We start from the raw sequence: 23,355 nt of genomic DNA, 5'->3' as shown, positions 1-23,355 counted from the left end.
ACTTTTCATTTCATGATTACACAGAAGGAAACGTTCTCATCTTCGAGGCTGGAGAGTTTTAATTAAACAATCCATTGATCATCAAAAGAGCTGATGAATCATTTAAACTGTAATCAACACATGAATGCAGTAGTGATGCTGCGGTTCCCCGGAAGGAGCGTAAAGTATTCATATTAGAGGGGGAGGTGGGGGGTGTCATTCAGTCCAATATGAAGAAAACTTTCAAATAACTAAAGAAATATATAATTTCATATCCATCTCTGAATCAGGGTGGAGAATGAGAAAGGGTTTTTTTTATCCATCTGTGTGTCGAATGGTGGATTGACATTAAAGAAGTTGAAGAATAAAGATTTAAATGGAACTACTCCAGTAGTGTTGGACCGGGAGACACGTGGACACGAGGCTGGTGTCCCTCCTCCACCCCCCTCGGTGTGAACAGGACCGCGGTCAAACAGATCTCCTCACACCAGCACAAATAACCCCACCAACTGTTTCCCATGCACCATCCTCCCCACTTCCTGTTGTTCCCCACTCCTCCAAACACACACTCTCTATCTCTCTCTCACACACACACACACACACACACACACACACACACACACACACACACACACACTTCCTGTCATGACAGGGTTGAAATTAAAACAGCCTGTTGGTTCGGCCCTCAGATCAGCATGTTCTCACAGTCTGATGGAGAAACACTCTGGAGTGATGAGATACAACGTGTGTGTGTGTGTGTGTGTGTGTGTGTGTGTGTGTGTGTGTGTGTGTGTGTGTGTGTGTGTGTGTGTGTGTGAGTTTGACATTAGATTGAACCTTGACTCAGAAACTAATAGATTATTTTCATCAAATCACGTTTTTTTTTCATTTTGTCCATTTAAAACCTTCCTCTTTAGTATTTTGCAGCCAGGCTCCATGTCCTCCTCCATGTCCCCCCTCCCTGTCCTCCTGGTCCTGTCCAGGATGCAGCAGGTGTAGCTGGGTGGAGTCTCGCCTGTTCTGGCAGCAGGAGGTCAGTGAGCACTGAAGGGTCCAGCTGGTCTTCAGGTCAACATCTGCTTCTTGTCAGCGACTCGTCTTTCACTCGTTGTTGTTTGGTGAATGTTCTTAGTGAAGTTAAATAATCCTCGTATCAGTTTACCTGAAATTATTTATGATTGAAGATGTGCAGCGGCTGGAGAAGGTTAATTAACAAATTAAATGCATGTTCCGTAAATCCTTCAGCATGCAGTGAAGACTAATATTACCCATAATTCATAGCTCCAGGGCAGGACCTTCCTGTTTATTGTCACCTTTATGAGGAACATTACATGTTATTCTTTTCTTTCTTTATAAGAGAATATTTAAGTGGTTTGCAGCAGGAATCAGGACATGTTTCATGTTAAACAATGATAACTACCTTCAAACATCTGTCCAGGCTTGACATCCTGAACATGAAACATACAAACAACATGTGAATGAACAAGAACCTGGAGCTTCATCTTTAATGCAGGTTTACTGAGAACAACCTGTTTGTGTTTTTACCTTTTTAAAAAGGGAACCGATGTGTTTGCAGTCAGAGTCTCATCTCATGTCACACCTGCAGCTATGTGTTTCATTCAGGATTTCCATGACAGCAAGAGTCACTTTGTTTTTTCTCGGTGTGCCAGTGGAAAACTACCAGCTGAACTCCGTCCATTCACCTGAGCAGGAACCTGACTGGCAGGTTCCGGGTGGGGGTGGAGGTGGAGGTGGGTGTGGTGAAGACAGAGGGATCATCATAACCCCACCTCACACTGCTCCACCTGGAAGTCACTTACTGACTGCTGCCCCCTGCTGGCAGGCTCTGGGAGGACACAGTGAGCGATGAGGTTCAACAGGTGTAATACACCTGTTGAACCTCATCGCTCACTGTAAACCACTGCGATGGTGCGTCAGCCTGCTCCCCCACACAGCTGCTGCTGACCTCATGGTTTTTTTCCTCATGGTACCGCTTCATGATGTGATAGAGCACCAATCAATGAATTTATGAGCTGGGATTACTTCTTTAATTAACAAATTGACTTAAATAAATCATATACAAATTCTTTCTGAGATGAGTTTTATGCCTTTAAAAAGGGCACTTTGTCTCTTTTTTTAGCTGTTGAATTGACCTCAGAAACCATTTAAATCGACTGTTGACCTCGTATCCTTGGAGACGGGCAGCGCTACATCTGGACCGAAACCCACTTCTCAACTGTATTATGGTCTGTTGGTATGAAACCATCTGAAGTGACGTTCCAACTTTGTGTGAATGAAGAGTCTCTGCATCAGTGTGTCCTCTTGGTTGTGTGTTTCTAATGTGATTATAACCGTTGTTGAACCATTAATAAGTGGTGTCATTAGAAAAGAATAATTAATAAGTACTTATGGGCAAACTTTTTGGCTCAGGAGCCACATTGACTTTTAAAATTTGACAGACGGGCCGGGCCAGCACCAGATGCATACATATCAAACATAAACATAAAAAAGGCATCACAGTGTTCATACGTACATTCACTTTTAGTGGGAACAGTGTTGTTGATCACCTTCTTTGCCAGTGCATCGAAGTCTGGTGTTAGTTTTGTTGTGTTCTCAGAACAGATCTGAGGTTTCGTCACTCAACTGGGATCTGTGAGGTGCTTTGTTGGTGTTCATCACACTAAAAGTCTGTTCACACACAGTAGAGACAAACAACACCAGCATCTTCTGGGACATCTTCTGGATGTTTGGACATTTGGCTGCTTTAATGAAGCATGAAACTCATCCAGTTTAAGAGAGTTGAACTTCTCCTTGAAGACGGTGTCACATTGGAGATCAGTCGGTTCCAACTGCAGCTCCTGTGGTGCCGTTTCAGGGTCTCGTGTGAAGGGACATGAGACCAGCTGGAGGGACATGACACCAGCTGAAGGGACATGACGCCAGCTGAAGGGACATGAGACCAGCTGAAGGGACACGACACCAGCTGAAGGGACACGACACCAGCTGAAGGGACATGAGACCAGCTGAAGGGACAGGACACCAGCTGGAGGGACACGACACCAGCTGAAGGGACATGAGACCAGCTGGAGGGACACGACACCAGCTGAAGGGACATGAGACCAGCTGAAGGGACACGACACCAGCTGAAGGGACATGAGACCAGCTGAAGGGACAGGACACCAGCTGGAGGGACACGACACCAGCTGAAGGGACACGACACAAGCTGAAGGGACATGACACCAGCTGAAGGGACATGACACCAGCTGAAGGGACACGACACCAGCTGAAGGGACACAACACCAGCTGAAGGGACATGAGACCAGCTGAAGGGACAGGACACCAGCTGGAGGGACACGACACCAGCTGAACGGACATGAGACCGGCTGGAGGGACACGACACCAGCTGAAGGGACATGAGACCAGCTGAAGGGACACGACACCAGCTGAAGGGACATGAGACCAGCTGAAGGGACAGGACACCAGCTGGAGGGACACGACACCAGCTGAAGGGACACGACACAAGCTGAAGGGACATGACACCAGCTGAAGGGACATGACACCAGCTGAAGGGACACGACACCAGCTGAAGGGACACAACACCAGCTGAAGGGACATGAGACCAGCTGAAGGGACACGACACCAGCTGGAGGGACACGACACCAGCTGAAGGAACATGAGACCAGCTGGAGGGACACGACACCAGCTGAAGGAACATGAGACCAGCTGGAGGGACAAGACACCAGCTGAAGGGACAGGACACCAGCTGAAGGGACAGGACACCAGCTGGAGGGACAGGACACCAGCTGGAGTGACTTATCAATTTTTCCAAAATCAGAGAACCAATGGCAGAATCCTCCGTGCAGGTTGTCCAGTGATGTCCTGTATGTCTTCATGTCGAGGACGTCTTTCAGCGTAGCCAGTGTGGGGAAATGAGCAAATGACTTATTTGACATTTGCTTTGAGAATAAAGTTTTGATTTTTTTGAAATCTTGGTTTTGAAGGCTCTGACATTTGTGTACATTTCATGGACAAACTGGTCTTTCCCTCGTAGCTTCACGTTCAGCTCATTCATGTGTGTCAGTACGTCCTCAGCAAAAGACAAATCACAAAGACAATCTGTCACTCAGCTCAGGAACATCGTCAGCTTTCTCAAGTAGCTCCAAAAATGAGATAATCTCCTGTTTGAGCTCCCACACTCGTTGACATACTTTCCCCAAACTTAACCAGCGGACGTTGGAGTGATGAAGCAAGTCCTGGTGATCAGAGTCAGTTTCTTCAAGAAACTTAATAACCTGACGATGGTGAAGTCCTCTCGCTCCAATAAAGTTCACCACTTCTACAACTGGCTTCACTACGTGGTCGAACTGCAGGACGGATTTACACAGTGCTTCCTGGTGGATTATGCAGTGTAAGAAAATGACCTCCTGCTCAGGGTTGTCCTCTTTCACCCTCTCCTGGATTCTTTTGAGCAACCCGATGTTTTTTCCAGTCAGATTTGTCGATCCGTCCGTGGTAACGTTGGCGAGCTACTCCGAGGTAGCTTGAGCCTCTCGATGACCCCCGACACGCCGTCATACGAGTCCTCTCCCCGCGTTTTCCCCTTCAGGGATTCCACGGCCAAAAACTCCTCCGTTATCTCAAACTTGTCATTAATCCCTCTGATAAACATTAAAATCTGAGCGGTGTCCTTTATGTCGTTACTTTCATCCAGTGCCAAGAAATATAATGTAAATGACTCCGCTTTTTTGTTTAGCTTGCTAGCCAAGTCTTCGTCAATCATCTCAACACGGCGAGTCACCGTCCTGCGTGATGAGCTCATGTTTTCTAGTTTGTTCTTCTCTCAGGACACAAGATACCTGCTGTCTCTACCAGCACTCTTTGAGAAACTCCCCTTCGGAGAAAGGCTTGCTGGTCTTTGCTAATTTGAATGCCAGCAAATAGCTTGCCTTCGTGCTTGATTCTTGGATGGCAGTTTGTCAGATAAAGGTGTTTTGCTGATCCTGCAAACGATCTGCCGACCTCCGAGCAGTCGCCGTCCGTTCCCGCGTTGACTGGTTGTTAGCGCAATGAGCATGCTTGGTGGAAAAGTGACAGCTGATGTTGTATTCCTTTAAAACCGTAACGGTTTCTTGGTAAATAAGACACACGGCCTTCGACCGGACTTCAGTGAAAAAGTATTTAGTCGTCCGTTCCTTATGAAACACTCGGCGCTCGCTGTCGACTTTTCTTTTCTTTGGCCCGTTCATTGTTGCAGATGTGTTCAGAGCAGCAGCAGAGTAACAACAGAGAGCAGCCCGGCCTCCGCAAAATCAAATCAATGTATCACTGCGCCTAGTGCGCCACCTGGTGGACCGCCAGGTATTACAGGACGAGGTCAAATGAATGCAGTCATAATTATGATATGATTTGATTTGGGCAATTCTGTACCAATCTTCGGCGGGCCGGATTAAAAAGACCAACGGGCCGGATGTGGCCCGCGGGCCGTAGTTTGCCCACCCCTGACTTAAAGCTTTGCATGAAAAGTCATCAGGTTCACAGTTATACATGGTAATGTGACATTAACAAAACGTTGTGGGTGTCTCTGTTTTTAATTATTAGTCAATCTGCTGCAGCTCTGCATGTGAACAACACTTAATAATATTACACCTAAAAGTTCTTTCAATAGGTGCACCGCTCCAGAGAGAAGACTTTCAGCTGCGTCACATGTAAATGTTCTGATATGCAACATGAGACAGAAACAAACATGGCTGCCTCACATTGGTCTGCTACTGCTGTTCTCCTCTGGTCCCGTCTCTAACTTGTCGAGTCGGGCTGTGGTACCAGACTGGAACCAGAACCGTGTTCCCTTCATGTGGCTGCATCACACAATCCAGACACTGGAGGTGGTTCTGTTCTGGTTCCATTCAGAGCCAGTGTGTAGATGGACAGCCGAGACACCGGAGGTCCATCATGATGAGACTCTGAGCTGGTGACGTCACTCCTGTCTCACGGTCACACGAAGAAAACCCAGCTGGTGTCTCCTGACCTGACGGGCCTTCTTCATCTTGGACAGTGAAGCTCCGCCCCTTTTGAAACGTGAATGTCACTCAGAACACCTCGCAAATTACAAAATAAATGTATTTCCAAGTTGTCACGGTTAGAGAGTAAAAAGTGTGGTTAAATTACATTTAGTTTTCATAATCTTGGTGAGTATAAAGGGGATACATCCAATTTTTTTTGTTGTATGTCGGAAATAATATTCCTTCTTTTGCTTTGTGTCTTTTCTTCTAACAGAAATATCTTCTGTCTCGACTGACTCTTTTCATTTGTCAGTATGAGCCTTGGTTCTGATTGGTTCCTAAGTTTGAATTCACTCCACCTCTTGCCTACCAATCAATATTAATCCTACTGCAGCAGAGGGTTGGTCTGTTGTCAAATAACATAAAAAGCTATTAAAGTAATGTTCAAGTAGCAGAATGAAGCCTGTGAACAGCTGATGGTTCCTCCTGAATCTTAACTTGGGTCGTCAGTGTTGACTTCTGTTGGAGGATTACATTTATTTTAAAATTACTTTCAGCTTTACTGCCCAGTTTAAAACATTTGTTAGAAAAGTAATCAGATGTAATAAAATTTAAAATAGTTGCATGAATTTGGTGCAGTAATTAAAATAGTTTCACTACTTTTGTGCAGTAATTAAAGTAGGTGCATAATTTTATTCAGGAATTAAAAAAGTTCCATGACTTTTGTGCGGTGCTTAAAATAGTTCCATGACTTTGGTGGAGTAATTAAAATAGTTTCATGACTTTTGTTTAGCAATTAAAATAGTTCCATGACTTTTGTGTGGTGCTTAAAATAGTTCCATGACTTTGGTGTAGTAATTCAAATAGTTCCATAAGTATGGTGCAGTAATTAAAATAGTTGCATTACTTTGGTGGAGTAATTAAAATAGTTACATTGCTTTTGTTTAGTAATTAAAATAGTTCCATGACTTTTGTGCGGTGCATAAAATAGTTCCTTGACTTTGGTGGAGTAATTAAAATATTTTCATTACTTTCTGCAGTAATTAAAATAGTTCAATGACTGTTGTTTATTAATTAAAATAGTTACATGACTTTGGTGGAGTTATTAAAATAGTTACATTACTTTTGTGCAGTAATTAAAATAGGTCCATGACTTTTGTTTCGCAATAAAAATAGTTCCATGACTTTTGTGCGGTGCTTAAAATAGTTCCATGACTTTTGTGCAGTATTTAAAATAGTTCCATGACTATGGTGCAGTAATTAAAATAGTTGCATTACTTTTGTGCAGTAATTAAAATAGTTACATGACTTTTATTCAGGAATTAAAAAAGTTCCATGACTTTTGTGCGGTGCTTAAAATAGTTCCATGACTTTGGTGGAGTAATTAAAATAATTCCATGACTTTTGTGCGTTTCTTAAAATAGTTCCATTACTTTTGTTTAGTAATTAAAATAGTTTCATGACTTTTGTTCAGCAATTAAAATAGTTCCATGACTTTTGTGTGCTGCTTAAAATAGATCCATTACTTTTGTTTAGGAATTAAAATAGTTTCATGACTTTTGTTCAGCAACTAAAATAGTTCCATGACTTTTGTGTGGTGCTTAAAATAGTTCCATGACTTTAGTGTAGTAATTAAAATAGTTCCATAAGTATGGTGCAGTAATTAAAATAGTTACATTACTTTTGTTTAGTAATTAAAATAGTTCTATGACTTTTGTGTGGTGCTTAAAAAAGTTCCATGACTTTGGTGGAGTAATTAAAATATTTTCATTACTTTCTGCAGTAATTAAAATAGTTCCATGACTGTTGTTTATTAATTAAAATAGTTACATGACTTTGGTGGAGTTATTAAAATAGTTACATTACTTTTGTGCAGGAATTAAAATAGGTCCATGACTTTTGTTTCGCATTACAAATAGTTCCATGACTTTTGTGTGGCGCTTAAAATAGTTCCATGACTTTTGTGCAGTATTTAAAATAGTTCCATGACTATGGTGCAGTAATTAAAATAGTTACATGACTTTTGTGCAGTATTTAAAATAGTTCCATGACTATGGTGCAGTAAATAAAATAGTTGCATTACTTTTGTGCAGTAATTAAAATAGTTCCATGACTTTTGTGCGGTGCTTAAAATAGTTCCATGACTTTGGTGGAGCAATTTAAATAGTTGTATTACTTTTGTTCAGTAATTAAAACAGTTCCATGACTTTTGTGTGGTGCTTAAATTAGTTGCATGAATTTGGTGCAGTAATTAAAATAGTTCCATGACTTTTGTTCAGGAATTAAAATATTTCCATGACTTTTGTCCAGTGCTTAAAATAGTTCCATGACTTTTGTTCAGTAATTAAAACAGTTTCATGAATTTTGTGCAGTGCTTAAAATAGTTCCATGACTTTTGTATAGTGCTTAAAATAGTTCCATGACTTTCTGCAGTAATTAAAATAGTTCCATGACTTTGGTGGAGTAATTAAAATAGTTACGTTACTTTTATGCGGGAATTAAAATAGGTCCATGACTTTTGTTCAGTACTTAAAATAGGTTCATGACTTTGGTGGAGTAATTAAAATAGTTCCATGACTTTTGTGCGGACCTTAAAATAGTTCCATGACTTTGGTGCAGTAATTAAAATAGGTGCATAACTTTTATTCAGGAATAAAAAAAGTTCCATGACTTTTGTGCGGTGCTTAAAATAGTTCCATGACTTTGGTGTAGTAATTCAAATAGTTCCATAAGTATGGTGCAGTAATTAAAATAGTTGCATTACTTTGGTGGAGTAATTAAAATAGTTACATTGCTTTTGTTTAGTAATTAAAATAGTTCCATGACTTTTGTGCGGTGCGTAAAATAGTTCCGTGACTTTGGTGGAGTAATTAAAATATTTTCATTACTTTCTGCAGTAATAAAAATAGTTCAATGACTGTTGTTTATTAATTAAAATAGTTACATGACTTTGGTGGAGTTATTAAAATAGTTACATTACTTTTGTGCAGTAATTAAAATAGGTCCATGACTTTTGTTTCGCAATAAAAATAGTTCCATGACTTTTGTGCGGTGCTTAAAATAGTTCCATGACTTTTGTGCAGTATTTAAAATAGTTCCATGACTATGGTGCAGTAATTAAAATAGTTTCATTACTTTTGTGCAGTAATTAAAATAGTTACATGACTTTTATTCAGGAATTAAAAAAGTTCCATGACTTTTGTGCGGTGCTTAAAATAGTTCCATGACTTTTGTGCAGTGCTTAAAATAGTTCCATGACTTTGGTGGAGTAATTAAAATAATTCCATGACTTTTGTGCCTTTCTTAAAATAGTTCCATGACTTTAGTGTAGTAATTAAAATAGTTCCATAAGTATGGTGCAGTAATTAAAATAGTTACATTACTTTTGTTTAGTAATTAAAATAGTTCCATGACTTTTGTGTGGTGCTTAAAAAAGTTCCATGACTTTGGTGGAGTAATTAAAATATTTTCATTACTTTCTGCAATAATTAAAATAGTTCCATGACTGCTGTTTATTAATTAAAATAGTTACATGACTTTGGTGGAGTTATTAAAATAGTTACATTACTTTTGTGTAGGAATTAAAATAGGTCCATGACTTTTGTTTCGCATTAAAAATAGTTCCATGACTTTTGTGTGGCGCTTAAAATAGTTCCATGACTTTTGTGCAGTATTTAAAATAGTTCCATGACTATGGTGCAGTAATTAAAATAGTTACATGACTTTTGTGCAGTATTTAAAATAGTTCCATGACTATGGTGCAGTAAATAAAATAGTTGCATTACTTTTGTGCAGTAATTAAAATAGTTACTTGACTTTGGTGGAGCAATTTAAATAGTTGTATTACTTTTGTTCAGTAATTAAAACAGTTCCATGACTTTTGTGTGGTGCTTAAATTAGTTGCATGACTATGATGCAGTAATTAAAACAGTTCCATGACTTTTGTTCAGTATTTAAAATAGTTCCATGACTATGATGCAGTAATTAAAACAGTTCCATGACTTTTGGTCAGTAATTAAAACAGTTTCATGACTTTTGTGCAGTGCTTAAAATAGTTCCATGACTTTTGTATAGTGCTTAAAATAGTTCCATGACTTTCTGCAGTAATTAAAATAGTTCCATGACTTTGGTGGAGTAATTAAAATAGTTATGTTACTTTTATGCGGGAATTAAAATAGGTCCATGACTTTTGTTCAGTACTTAAAATAGGTTCATGACTTTGGTGGAGTAATTAAAATAGTTCCATGACTTTTGTGCGGACCTTAAAATAGTTCCATGACTTTGGTGAAGTAATAAAAATAGGTGCATAACTTTTATTCAGGAATAAAAAAAGTTCCATGACTTTTGTGCGGTGCTTAAAATAGTTCCATGACTTTGGTGGAGTAATTAAAATAGTTCCATAAGTATGGTGCAGTAATTAAAATAGTTACATTGCTTTTGTTTAGTAATTAAAATAGTTCCATGACTTTTGTGCGGTGCATAAAATAGTTCCGTGACTTTGGTGGAGTAATTAAAATATTTTCATTACTTTCTGCAGTAATTAAAATAGTTCCATGACTTTGGTGGAGTAATTAAAATAATTCCATGACTTTTGTGCGTTTCTTAAAATAGTTCCATTACTTTTGTTTAGTAATTAAAATAGCTTCATGACTTTTGTTCAGCAATTAAAATAGTTCCATGACTTTTGTGTGGTGCTTAAAATAGATCCATTACTTTTGTTTAGTAATTAAAATAGTTTCATGACTTTTGTTTAGTAATTAAAATAGTTCCATGACTTTTGTGTGGTGCTTAAAATAGTTCCATGACTATAGTGTAGTAATTAAAATAGTTCCATAAGTATGGTGCAGTAATTAAAATAGTTCCATGACTGCTGTTTATTAATGAAAATAGTTACATGACTTTGGTGGAGTGATTAAAATAGTTACATTACTTTTGTGCAGGAATTAAAATAGGTCCATGACTTTTGTTTCGCATTAAAAATAGTTCCATGACTTTTGTGTGGCGCTTAAAATAGTTCCATGACTTTTGTGCAGTATTTAAAATAGTTCCATGACGTTTGTGCAGTATTTAAAATAGTTCCATGACTATGGTGCAGTAATTAAAATAGTTGCATTACTTTTGTGCAGTAATTAAAATAGTTACATGACTTTTGTGCGGTGCTTAAAATAGTTCCATGACTTTGGTGGAGCAATTTAAATAGTTGTATTACTTTTGTTCAGTAATTAAAACAGTTCCATGACTTTTGTGTGGTGCTTAAATTAGTTGCATGAATTTGGTGCAGTAATTAAAAGAGTTCCATGAATTTTGTTCAGGAATTAAAATATTTCCATGACTTTTGTGCAGTGCTTAAAATAGTTCCATGACTTTTGTATAGTGCTTAAAATAGTTCCATGACTTTCTGCAGTAATTAAAATAATTCCATGACTTTGGTGGAGTTATTAAAATAGTTACGTTACTTTTATGTGGGAATTAAAATAGGTCCATGACTTTTGTTCAGTACTTAAAATAGGTTCATGACTTTGGTGGAGTAATTAAAATAGTTCCATGACTTTTGTGCGGACCTTAAAATAGTTCCATGACTTTGGTGCAGTAATTAAAATAGGTGCATAACTTTTATTCAGGAATTAAAAAAGTTCCATGACTTTTGTGCGGTGCTTAAAATAGTTCCATGACTTTGGTGGAGTAATTAAAATAGTTCCATAAGTATGGTGCAGTAATTAAAATAGTTACATTGCTTTTGTTTAGTAATTAAAATAGTTCCATAAGCATGGTGCAGTAATTAAAATAGTTACATTGCTTTTGTTTAGTAATTAAAATATTTTCATTACTTTCTGCAGTAATTAAAATAGTTCCATGACTGTTGTTTAGTAATTAAAATAGTTCCATGACTTTTGTGTGGTGCTTAAAATAGTTCCATTACTTTTGTTTAGTAATTAAAATAGTTTCATGACTTTTGTTCAGCAATTAAAATAGTTCCATGACTTTTGTGTGGTGCTTAAAATAGTTTCATGACTTTAGTGTAGTAATTAAAATAGTTCCATAAGTATGGTGCAGTAATTAAAATAGTTCCATTACTTTTGTTTAGTAATTAAAATAGTTCCATGACTTTTGTGTGGCGCTTAAAATAGTTCCATGACTATGGTGCAGTAATTAAAATATTTGCATTACTTTTGTGCAGTAATTAAAATAGTTACATGACTTTTGTGCGGTGCTTAAAATAGTTACATGACTTTGGTGGAACAATTTAAATAGTTGCATTACTTTTGTTCAGTAATTAAAACCGTTTCATGACTTTTGTGCAGTGCTCAAAATAGTTCCATGACTTTTGTGGAGTAATTAAAATAATTCCATGACTTTTGTGCGTTTCTTAAAATAGTTCCATTACTTTTGTTTAGTAATTAAAATAGTTTCATGACTTTTGTTCAGCAATTGAAATAGTTCCATGACTTTTGTGTGGTGCTTAAAATAGTTCCATGACTTTAGTGTAGTAATTAAAATAGTTCCAAAAGTATGGTGCAGTAATTAAAATAGTTACATTGCTTTTGTTTAGTAATTAAAATAGTTGCATTACTTTGGTGGAGTAATTAAAATATTTTCATTACTTTCTGCAGTAAATAAAATAGTTCCATGACTGTTGTTTATTAATAAAAATAGTTACATGACTTTGGTGGAGTTATTAAAATAGTTACATTACTTTTGTGCAGTAATTAAAATAGGTCCATGACTTTTGTTTCGCAATAAAAATAGTTCCATGACTTTTGTGTGGCGCTTAAAATAGTTCCATGACTATGGTGCAGTAATTAAAATAGTTGCATTACTTTTGTGCAGTAATTAAAATAGTTACATGACTTTTGTGCGGTGCTTAAAATAGTTACATGATTTTGGTGGAGCAATTTAAATAGTTGCATTACTTTTGTTCAGTAATTAAAACAGTTTCATGACTTTTGTGCAGTGCTTAAAATAGTTCCATGACTTTTGTGCGGTGCTTAAAATAGTTCCATTACTTTGGTGGAGTAATTAAAATAATTCCATGACTTTTGTGCGTTTCTAAAAATAGTTCCATTACTTTTATTTAGTAATTAAAATAGTTTCATGACTTTTGTTCAGCAATTAAAATAGTTCCATGACTTTTGTGTGGTGCTTAAAATAGTTCCATTACTTTTGTTTAGTAATTAAAATAGTTTCATGACTTTTGTTCAGCAATTAAAATAGTTCCATGACTTTTGTGTGGTGCTTAAAATAGTTCCATGACTATAGTGTAGTAATTAAAATAGATCCATAAGTATGGTGCAGTAATTAAAATAGTTCCATGACTTTGGTGGAGTAATTAAAATATTTTCATTACTTTCTGCAGTAATTAAAAAAGTTCCATGACTGCTGTTTATTAATTAAAATAGTTACATGACTTTGGTGGAGTTATTAAAATAGTTACGTTACTTTTGTGCAGTAATTAAAATAGGTCCATGACTTTTGTTTCGCAATAAAAATAGTTCCATGACTTTTGTGTGGCGCTTAAAATAGTTCCATGACTTTTGTGCAGTATTTAAAATAGTTACATGACTTTTGTGCGGTGCTTAAAATAGTTACATGACTTTGGTGGAGTAATTTAAATAGTTGCATTACTTTTGTTCAGTAATTAAAACAGTTTCATGACTTTTGTGCAGTGCTTAAAATAGTTCCATGACTTTTGTGCGGTGGTTAAAATAGTTCCATGACTTTGGTGGAGTAATTAAAATAATTCCATGACTTTTGTGCGTTTCTTAAAATAGTTCCATTACTTTTGTTTCGTAATTAAAATAGTTTCATGACTTTTGTTCAGCAATTAAAATAGTTCCATGACTTTTGTGTGGTGCTTAAAATAGTTCCATTACTTTTGTTTAGTAATTAAAATAGTTTCATGACTTTTGTTCAGCAATTAAAATAGTTCCATGACTTTTGTGTGGTGCTTAAAATAGTTCCATGACTTTAGTGTAGTAATTAAAATAGTTCCAAAAGTATGGTGCAGTAATTAAAATAGTTACATTACTTTTGTTTAGTAATTAAAATAGTTTCATGACTTTTGTGTGGTGCTTAAAATAGTTCCATGACTATAGTGTAGTAATTAAAATAGATCCATAAGTATGGTGCAGTAATTAAAATAGTTCCATGACTTTGGTGGAGTAATTAAAATATTTTCATTACTTTCTGCAGTAATTAAAATAGTTCATTGACTGCTGTTTATTAATTAAAATAGTTACATGACTTTGGTATAGTTATTAAAATAGTTACATTACTTTTGTGCATTAATTAAAATAGGTCCATGACTTTTGTTTCGCAATAAAAATAGTTCCATGACTTTTGTGTGGCGCTTAAAATAGGTCCATGACTTTTGTGCAGTATTTAAAATAGTTCCATGACTATGGTGCAGTAAATAAAATAGTTGCATTACTTTTGTTCAGTAATTAAAACAGTTCCATGACTTTTGTGTGGTGCTTAAATTAGTTGCATGACTTTTGTGCAGTGCTTAAAATAGTTCCATGACTTTGGTGGAGTAATTAAAATAATTCCATGACTTTTGTGCGTTTCTTAAAATACTTCCATTACTTTTGTTTAGTAATTAAAATAGTTTCATGACTTTTGTTCAGCAATTAAAATAGTTCCATGAATTTTGTGTGGTGCTTAAAATAGTTCCATTACTTTTGTTTAGTAATTAAAATAGTTTCAGGACTTTTGTTCAGCAATTAAAATAGTTCCATGACTTTTGTGTGGTGCTTAAAATAGTTTCATGACTTTAGTGTAGTAATTAAAATAGTTCCATAAGTATGGTGCAGTAATTAAAAAAGTTACATTACTTTTGTTTAGTAATTAAAATAGTTCCATGACTTTTGTGGAGTAATTAAAATATTTTCATTACTTTCTGCAGCAATTAAAATAGTTCCATGACTTTTGTGTTGTGCTTAAAATAGTTCCATTACTTTTGTTTAGTAATTAAAATAGTTTCATGACTTTTGTTCAGCAATTAAAATAGTTCCATGACTTTTGTGTGGTGCTTAAAATAGCTCCATGACTTTAGTGTAGTAATTAAAATAGTTCCAAAAGTATGGTGCAGTAATTAAAATAGTTACATTACTTTTGTTTAGTAATTAAAATAGTTTCTTGACTTTTGTGCAGTATTTAAAATAGTTCCATGACTATGGTGCAGTAATTAAAATAGTTGCATTACTTTTGTTCAGTAATTAAAATAGTTCCATGACTTTTGTTCAGGAATTAAAATATTTCCATGACTTTTGTCCAGTGCTTAAAATAGTTCCATGACTTTGGTGGAGTAATTAAAATAGTTCCTTGACTTTTGTGCAGTATTTAAAATAGTTCCATGACTATAATGCACTAATTAAAACAGTTCCATGACTTTTGTTCAGTAATTAAAACAGTTTCATGACTTTTGTGCAGTGCTTAAAATAGTTCCATGACTTTTGTATAGTGCTTAAAATAGTTCCATGACTTTCTGCAGTAATTAAAATAGTTCCATGACTTTGGTGGAGTTATTAAAATAGTTACGTTACTTTTATGCTGGAATTAAAATAGGTCCATGAGTTTTGTTCAGTACTTAAAATAGGTTCATGACTTTGGTGGAGTAATTAAAATAGTTCCATTACTTTTGTGCGGTCCTTAAAATAGTTCCATGACTTTGGTGCAGTAATTAAAATAAGTGCATAACTTTTATTCAGGAATTAAAAAAATTCCATGACTTTTGTGCAGTGCTTAAAATAGTTCCATGACTTTGGTGGAGTAATTAAAATAGTTCCATAAGTAAGGTGTAGTAATTAAAATAGTTGCATTACTTTGGTGAAGTAATTAAAATATTTTCATTACTTTCTGCAGCAATTAAAATAGTTCCATGACTGTTGTTTATTAATAAAAATAGTTACATGACTTTGGTGGAGTTATTAAAATAGTTACATTACTTTTGTGCAGTAATTAAAATAGGTCCATGACTTTTGTTTCGCAATAAAAATAGTTCCATGACTTTTGTGCGTCGCTTAAAATAGTTCCATGACTTTTGTGCAGTATTTAAAATAGTTCCATGACTATGGTACAGTAATTAAAATAGTTGCATTACTTTTGTGCAGTAATTAAAATAGTTCCATGACTTTTATTCAGGAATTAAAAAAGTTCCATGACTTTTGTGCGGTGCTTAAAATAGTTCCATGACTTTGGTGGAGTAATTAAAATAATACCATGCTTTTGTGCGTTTCTTAAAATAGTTCCATTACTTTTGATTAGTAATTAAAATAGTTTCATGACTTTTGTTCGGTAATTAAAATAGTTACATGACTTTTATTCAGGAATTAAAAAAGTTCCATGAGTTTTGTGCGGTGCTTAAAATAGTTCCATGACTTTGGTGGAGAAATTAAAATAATTCCATGACTTTTGTGAGTTTCTTAAAATATTTCCATTACATTTGTTTTGTAATTAAAATAGTTTCATGACTTTTGTTCAGCAAATAAAATAGTTCCATGACTTTTGTGTGGTGCTTAAAATAGTTCCATTACTTTTGTTTAGTAATTAAAATAGTTTCATGACTTTTGTTCAGCAATTAAAATAGGTCCATGACTTTTGTTCAGTGCTTAAAATAGTTCCATGACTTTGGTGGAGTAATTAAAATATTTTCATTACTTTCTGCAGTAATTAAAATAGTTCCATGACTGCTGTTTATTAATTAAAATAGTTAAATGACTTTGGTGGAGTTATTAAAATAGTGACATTACTTTTGTGCAGTAATTAAAATAGGTCCATGACTTTTGTTTCGTAATAAAAATAGTTCCATGACTTTTGTGTGGCGCTTAAAATAGTTCCATGACTATGGTGCAGTAACTAAAATAGTTGCATTACTTTTGTGCAGTAATTAAAATAGTTACATGACTTTTGTGCGGTGCTTAAAATAGTTCCATGACTTTGGTGGAGTAATTTAAATAGTTGCATTTCTTTTGTTCAGTAATTAAAACAGTTTCATGACTTTTGTGCAGTGCTTAAAATAGTTCCATGACTTTTGTATAGTGCTTAAAATAGTTCCACGACTTTCTGCAGTAATTAAAATAGTTCCATGACTTTGGTGGAGTTATTAAAATAGTTACGTTACTTTTATGCGAGAATTAAAATAGGTCCATGACTTTTGTTCAGTACTTAAAATAGGTTCATGACTTTGGTGGAGTAATTAAAATAGTTCCATGACTTTTGTGCGGTCCTTAAAATAGTTCCATGACTTTGGTGCAGTAATAAAAATAGGTGCATAACTTTTATTCAGGAATTAAAAAAGTTCCATGACTTTTGTGCGGTGCTTAAAATAGTTCCATGACTTTGGTGGAGTAATTAAAATAGTTTCATGACTTTTGTTTAGTAATTAAAATAGTTCCATGACTTTTGTGCGGTGCTTAAAATAGTTCCATGACTTTGGTGGAGCAATTTAAATAGTTGCATTACTTTTGTTCAGTAATTAAAACAGTTCCATGACTTTTGTGTGGTGCTTAAATTAGTTGCATGAATTTGGTGCAGTAATTAAAAATAGTTCCATGACTTTTGTTCAAGAATTAAAATAGTTCCATGACTTTTGTGCAGTGTTTAAAATAGTTCCATGACTATGATGCAGTAATTAAAACAGTTCCATGACTTTTGTTCAGAAATTAAAACAGTTTCATGACTTTTGTGCAGTGTTTAAAATAGTTCCATGACTTTTATATAGTGCTTAAAATAGTTCCATGACTTTCTGCAGTAATTAAAATAGTTCCATGACTTTGGTGGAGTTATTAAAATAGTTACGTTACTTTTATGTGGGAATTGAAATAGGTCCATGACTTTTGTTCAGTGCTTAAAATAGTTCTATGACTTTGGTGGAGTAATTAAAATAGTTCCATGAATTTTGTGCGGTCCTTAAAATAGTTCCATGACTTTGGTGCAGTAATTAAAATAGGTGCATAACTTTTATTCAGGAATTAAAAAAGTTCCATGACTTTTGTGCGGTGCTTAAAATAGTTCCATGACTTTGGTGGAGTAATTAAAATAGTTTCATGACTTTTGTTTAGCAATTAAAATAGTTCCATGACTTTTGTGTGGTGCTTAAAATAGTTCCATGACTTTGGTGTAGTAATTCAAATAGTTCCATAAGTATGGTGCAGTAATTAAAATAGTTGCATTAATTTGGTGGAGTAATTAAAATAGTTACATTGCTTTTGTTTAGTAATTAAAATAGTTCCATGACTTTTGTGCGGTGCATAAAATAGTTCCGTGAATTTGGTGGAGTAATTAAATTATTTTCATTACTTTCTGCAGTAATTAAAATAGTTCCATGACTTTTGTGCGGTGTATAAAATAGTTCCGTGACTTTGGTGGAGTAATTAAAATATTTTCATTACTTTCTGCAGTAATTAAAATAGGTCCATGACTTTTGTTTCGCAATAAAAATAGTTCCATGACTTTTGTGCAGTATTTAAAATAGTTCCATGACTATGGTGCAGTAATTAAAATAGTTGCATTACATTTGTGCAGTAATTAAAATAGTTACATGACTTTTATTCAGGAATTAAAAAAGTTCCATGACTTTTGTGCAGTGCTTAAAATAGTTCCATGACTTTGGTGGAGTAATTAAAATAATTCCATGACTTTTGTGCATTTCTTAAAATAGTTCCATTACTTTTGTTTAGTAATTAAAATAGTTTCATGACTTTTGTTCAGCAATTAAAATAGTTCCATGACTTTTGTGTGGTGCTGAAAATAGTTCCATGACTTTAGTGTAGTAATTAAAATATTTCCATAAGTATGGTGCAGTAATTAAAATAGTTCCATGACTTTGGTGGAGTAATTAAAATATTTTCATTACTTTCTGCAGTAATTAAAATAGTTCCATGACTGGTGTTTATTAATTAAAATAGTTACATGACTTTGGTGGAGTTATTAAAATAGTTACATTACTTTTGTGCAGTAATTAAAATAGGTCCATGACTTTTGTTTCGCAATAAAAATAGTTCCATGACTTTTGTGTGGCGCTTAAAATAGTTCCATGACTTTTGTGCAGTATTTAAAATAGTTCCATGACTATGGTGCAGTAATTAAAATAGTTGCATTACTTTTGTGCAGTAATTAAAATAGTTACATGACTTTTGTGCGGTGCTTAAAATAGTTCCATGACTTTGGTGGAGCAATTTAAATAGTTGCATTACTTTTGTTCAGTAATTAAAACAGCTCCATGACTTTTGTGTGGTGTTTAAATTAGTTGCATGAAATTGGTGCAGTAATTAAAATAGTTCCATGACTTTTGTTCAGGAATAAAAATATTTCCATGACTTTTGTCCGGTGCTTAAAATAGTTCCATGACTTTGGTGGAGTAATTAAAATAGTTCCATGACTTTTGTGCAGCATTTACAATAGTTCCATGACTATGATGCAGTAATTAAAACAGTTCCATGACTTTTGTTCAGTAATTAAAACAGTTTCATGACTTTTGTGCAGTGCTTAAAATAGTTCCATGACTTTAGTGTGGTGCTTAAAATAGGATTCAATGACTTTTGTTTCGCAATAAAAATAGTTCCATGACTTTTGTGCGGCGCTTAAAATAGTTCCATGACTTTAGTGTGGTGCTTAAAACAGTTCCATGATGTTGGTGTAGTAATTGAAATAGTTCCATGACTTTTGTGCGGCGCTTAAAATAGTTCCATGACTTTAGTGTGGTGCTTAAAATAGTTCCATGATGTTGGTGTAGTAATTGAAATAGTTCCATGACTTTTGTGCGGTGCTTAAAATAGTTCCATGACTTTGATGGAGTAATTAAAATAGTTTCATGACTTTTGTTTAGCAATTAAAATAGTACCATGACTTTTGTGTGGTGCTTAAAATAGTTCCATGACTTTTGTGCAGTGCTTAAAATAGTTCCATTACTTTTGTTCCGTAATTAAAATAGTTTCATGACTTTTGTTTAGCAATTAAAATATATTCCATGACTTTTGTGTGGTGCTTAAAATAGTTCCATGACTTTGGTGAGGTAATTAAAATAGTTACATTACTTTTATTCAGGAATTAAAATAGCTCCTTTACTTTTGTCTAGTAATTAAAATAGTCCCATTACTTTTGTTCAGTAATTAAAATAGTTCCATGACTTTTGTGCGGTGCTTAAAATAGTTCCATGACTTTTGTGCAGTATTTAAAATAGTTCCATGACTATGGTGCAGTGATTAAAATAGTTCCATTACTATTTTTCAGTAAATAAAACAGTTTCATGACTTTTGTGTGGTGCTTAAAATAGTTCCATGACGTTGGTGGAGTAATTGAAATAGTTCCATGACTTTTGTGCGGTGCTTAAAATAGTTCCATGACTTTGGTGGAGTAATTAAAATAGTTTCATGACTTTTGTTTAGCAATTAAAATAGTACCATGACTTTTGTGTGGTGCTTAAAATAGTTCCATGACTTTTGTGCAGTGCTTAAAATAGTTCCATTACTTTTGTTCAGTAATTAAAATAGTTTCATGACTTTTGTTTAGCAATTAAAACAGTACCATGACTTTTGTATAATGCTTAAAATAGTTCCATGATTTTCTGCAGTAATTAAAATAGTTCCATGACTTTGGTGGAGTTATTAAAATAGTTACGTTACTTTTATGCGGGAATTGAAATAGGTCCATGACTTTTGTTCAGTGCTTAAAATAGTTCTATGACTTTGGTGGAGTAATTAAAATAGTTCCATGAATTTTGTGCGGTCCTTAAAATAGTTCCATGACTTTGGTGCAGTAATTAAAATAGGTGCATAACTTTTATTCAGGAATTAAAAAAGTTCCATGACTTTTGTGCGTTGCTTAAAATAGTTCCATGACTTTGGTGCAGTAATTAAAATAGTTTCATGACTTTTGTTTAGCAATTAAAATAGTTCCAAGACTTTTGTGTGGTGCTTAAAATAGTTCCATGACTTTGGTGTAGTAATTCAAATAGTTCCATTAGTATGGTGCGGTAATTAAAATAGTTGCATTAATTTGGTGGAGTATTTAAAAAAGTTACATTGCTTTTGTTTAGCAATTAAAATAGTTCCATGACTTTTGTGTGGTGCTTAAAATAGTTCCATGACTTTGGTGCAGTAATTAAAATAGTTACATTACTTTTATTCAGGAATTAAAATAGCTCCTTTACTTTTGTCTAGTAATTAAAATAGTCCCATTACTTTTTTTCAGTAATTAAAATAGTTCCATGACTTTTGTGCGGTGCTTAAAATAGTTCCATGACTTTTGTGCAGTATTTAAAATAGTTCCATGACTATGGTGCAGTAATTAAAATAGTTCCATTACTATTTTTCAGTAATTAAAACAGTTTCATGACTTTTGTGCGGTGCTTAAAATAGTTCCATGACTTTGGTGGAGTAATTAAAATAGTTTCATGACTTTTGTTTAGCAATTAAAATAGTTCCAAGACTTTTGTGTGGTGCTTAAAATAGTTCCATGACTTTGGTGTAGTAATTCAAATAGTTCCATTAGTATGGTGCTGTAATTAAAATAGTTGCATTTATTTGGTGGAGTAATTAAAAAAGTTACATTGCTTTTGTTTAGTAATTAAAATAGTTCCATGACTTTTGTGCGGTGCATAAAATAGTTCCGTGATTTTGGTGGAGTAATTAAATTATTTGCATTACTTTCTGCAGTAATTAAAATAGTTCCATGACTTTTGTTTCGCAATAAAAATAGTTCCATGACTTTTGTGCAGTATTTAAAATAGTTCCATGACTACTGTGCAGTCATTAAAATAGTTGCATTACATTTGTGCAGTAATTAAAATAGTTACATGACTTTTATTCAGGAATTAAAAAAGTTCCATGACTTTTGTGCAGTGCTTAAAATAGTTCCATGACTTTGGTGGAGTAATTAAAATAATTCCATGACTTTTGTGCGTTTCTTAAAATAGTTCCATTACTTTTGTTTAGTAATTAAAATAGTTTCATGACTTTTGTTCAGCAATTAAAATAGTTCCATGACTTTTGTGTGGTGCTTAAAATAGTTCCATTACTTTTGTTTCGTAATTAAAATAGTTTCATGACTTTTGTTCAGAAATTAAAATAGTTCCATGACTTTTGTGTGGTGCTGAAAATAGTTCCATGACTTTAGTGTAGTAATTAAAATAGTTCCATAAGAATGGTGCAGTAATTAAAATAGTTCCATGACTTTGGTGGAGTAATTAAAATATTTTCATTACTTTCTGCAGTAATTAAAATAGTTCCATGACTGGTGTTTATTAATTAAAATAGTTACATTACTTTTGTGCAGTAATTAAAATAGTTACATGACTTTTGTGCGGTGCTTAAAATAGTTACATGACTTTGGTGGAGCAATTTAAATAGTTGCATTACTTTTGTTCAGTAATTAAAACAGTTCCATGACGTTTGTGTGGTGTTTACATTAGTTGCATGAATTTGGTGCAGTAATTAAAATAGTTCCATGACTTTTGTTCAGGAATTAAAATATTTCCATGACTTTTGTCCGGTGCTTAAAATAGGTCCATGACATTTGTTTCGCAATAAAAATAGTTCCATGACTTTTGTGCGGCGCTTAAAATAGATCCATGACTTTAGTGTGGTGCTTAAAATAGTTCCATGACGTTGGTGTAGTAATTGAAATAGTTCCATGACTTTTGTGCGGTGCTTAAAATAGTTCCATGACTTTGGTGGAGTAATTAAAATAGTTCCATAAGAATGGTGCAGTAATTAAAATAGTTCCATGACTTTGGTGGAGTAATTAAAATATTTTCATTACTTTCTGCAGTAATTAAAATAGTTCCATGACTGGTGTTTATTAATTAAAATAGTTACATTACTTTTGTGCAGTAATTAAAATAGGTCCGTGACTTTTGTTTCGCAATAAAAATAGTTCCATGACTTTTGTGCGGCGCTTAAAATAGTTCCATGACTTTTGTGCAGTATTTAAAATAGTTCCATGACTATGGTGCAGTAATTAAAATAGTTGCATTACTTTTGTGCAGTAATTAAAATAGTTACATGACTTTTGTGCGGTGCTTAAAATAGTTACATGACTATGGTGGAGCAATTTAAATAGTTGCATTACTTTTGTTCAGTAATTAAAACAGTTCCATGACGTTTGTGTGGTGTTTACATTAGTTGCATGAATTTGGTGCAGTAATTAAAATAGTTCCATGACTTTTGTTCAGGAATTAAAATATTTCCATGACTTTTGTCCGGTGCTTAAAATAGGTCCATGACATTTGTTTCGCAATAAAAATAGTTCCATGACTTTTGTGCGGCGCTTAAAATAGATCCATGACTTTAGTGTGGTGTTTAAAATAGTTCCATGACGTTGGTGTAGTAATTGAAATAGTTCCATGACTTTTGTGCGGTGCTTAAAATAGTTCCATGAC

The 23,355-nt window shown here is 34.3% G+C and overlaps 1 pseudogene; it reads right to left on the bottom strand.

The window, feature by feature from the left end:
• Positions 1–3,970: 3,970 nt before the first annotated feature.
• Positions 3,971–6,022, bottom strand: LOC138215680 (general transcription factor II-I repeat domain-containing protein 2B-like; annotated as a pseudogene).
• Positions 6,023–23,355: the final 17,333 nt, after the last annotated feature.

Source organism: Embiotoca jacksoni, unplaced genomic scaffold, assembly GCF_022577435.1.
Source record: "Embiotoca jacksoni isolate LCO1_2020_lvr unplaced genomic scaffold, fEmbJac1.0.p SCAF_79, whole genome shotgun sequence".
Classification (NCBI taxonomy): domain Eukaryota; kingdom Metazoa; phylum Chordata; class Actinopteri; family Embiotocidae; genus Embiotoca; species Embiotoca jacksoni.
The sequence above is the reverse complement of the archived record's forward strand: the minus strand, read 5'-3'. Positions and strand labels throughout refer to the sequence as shown.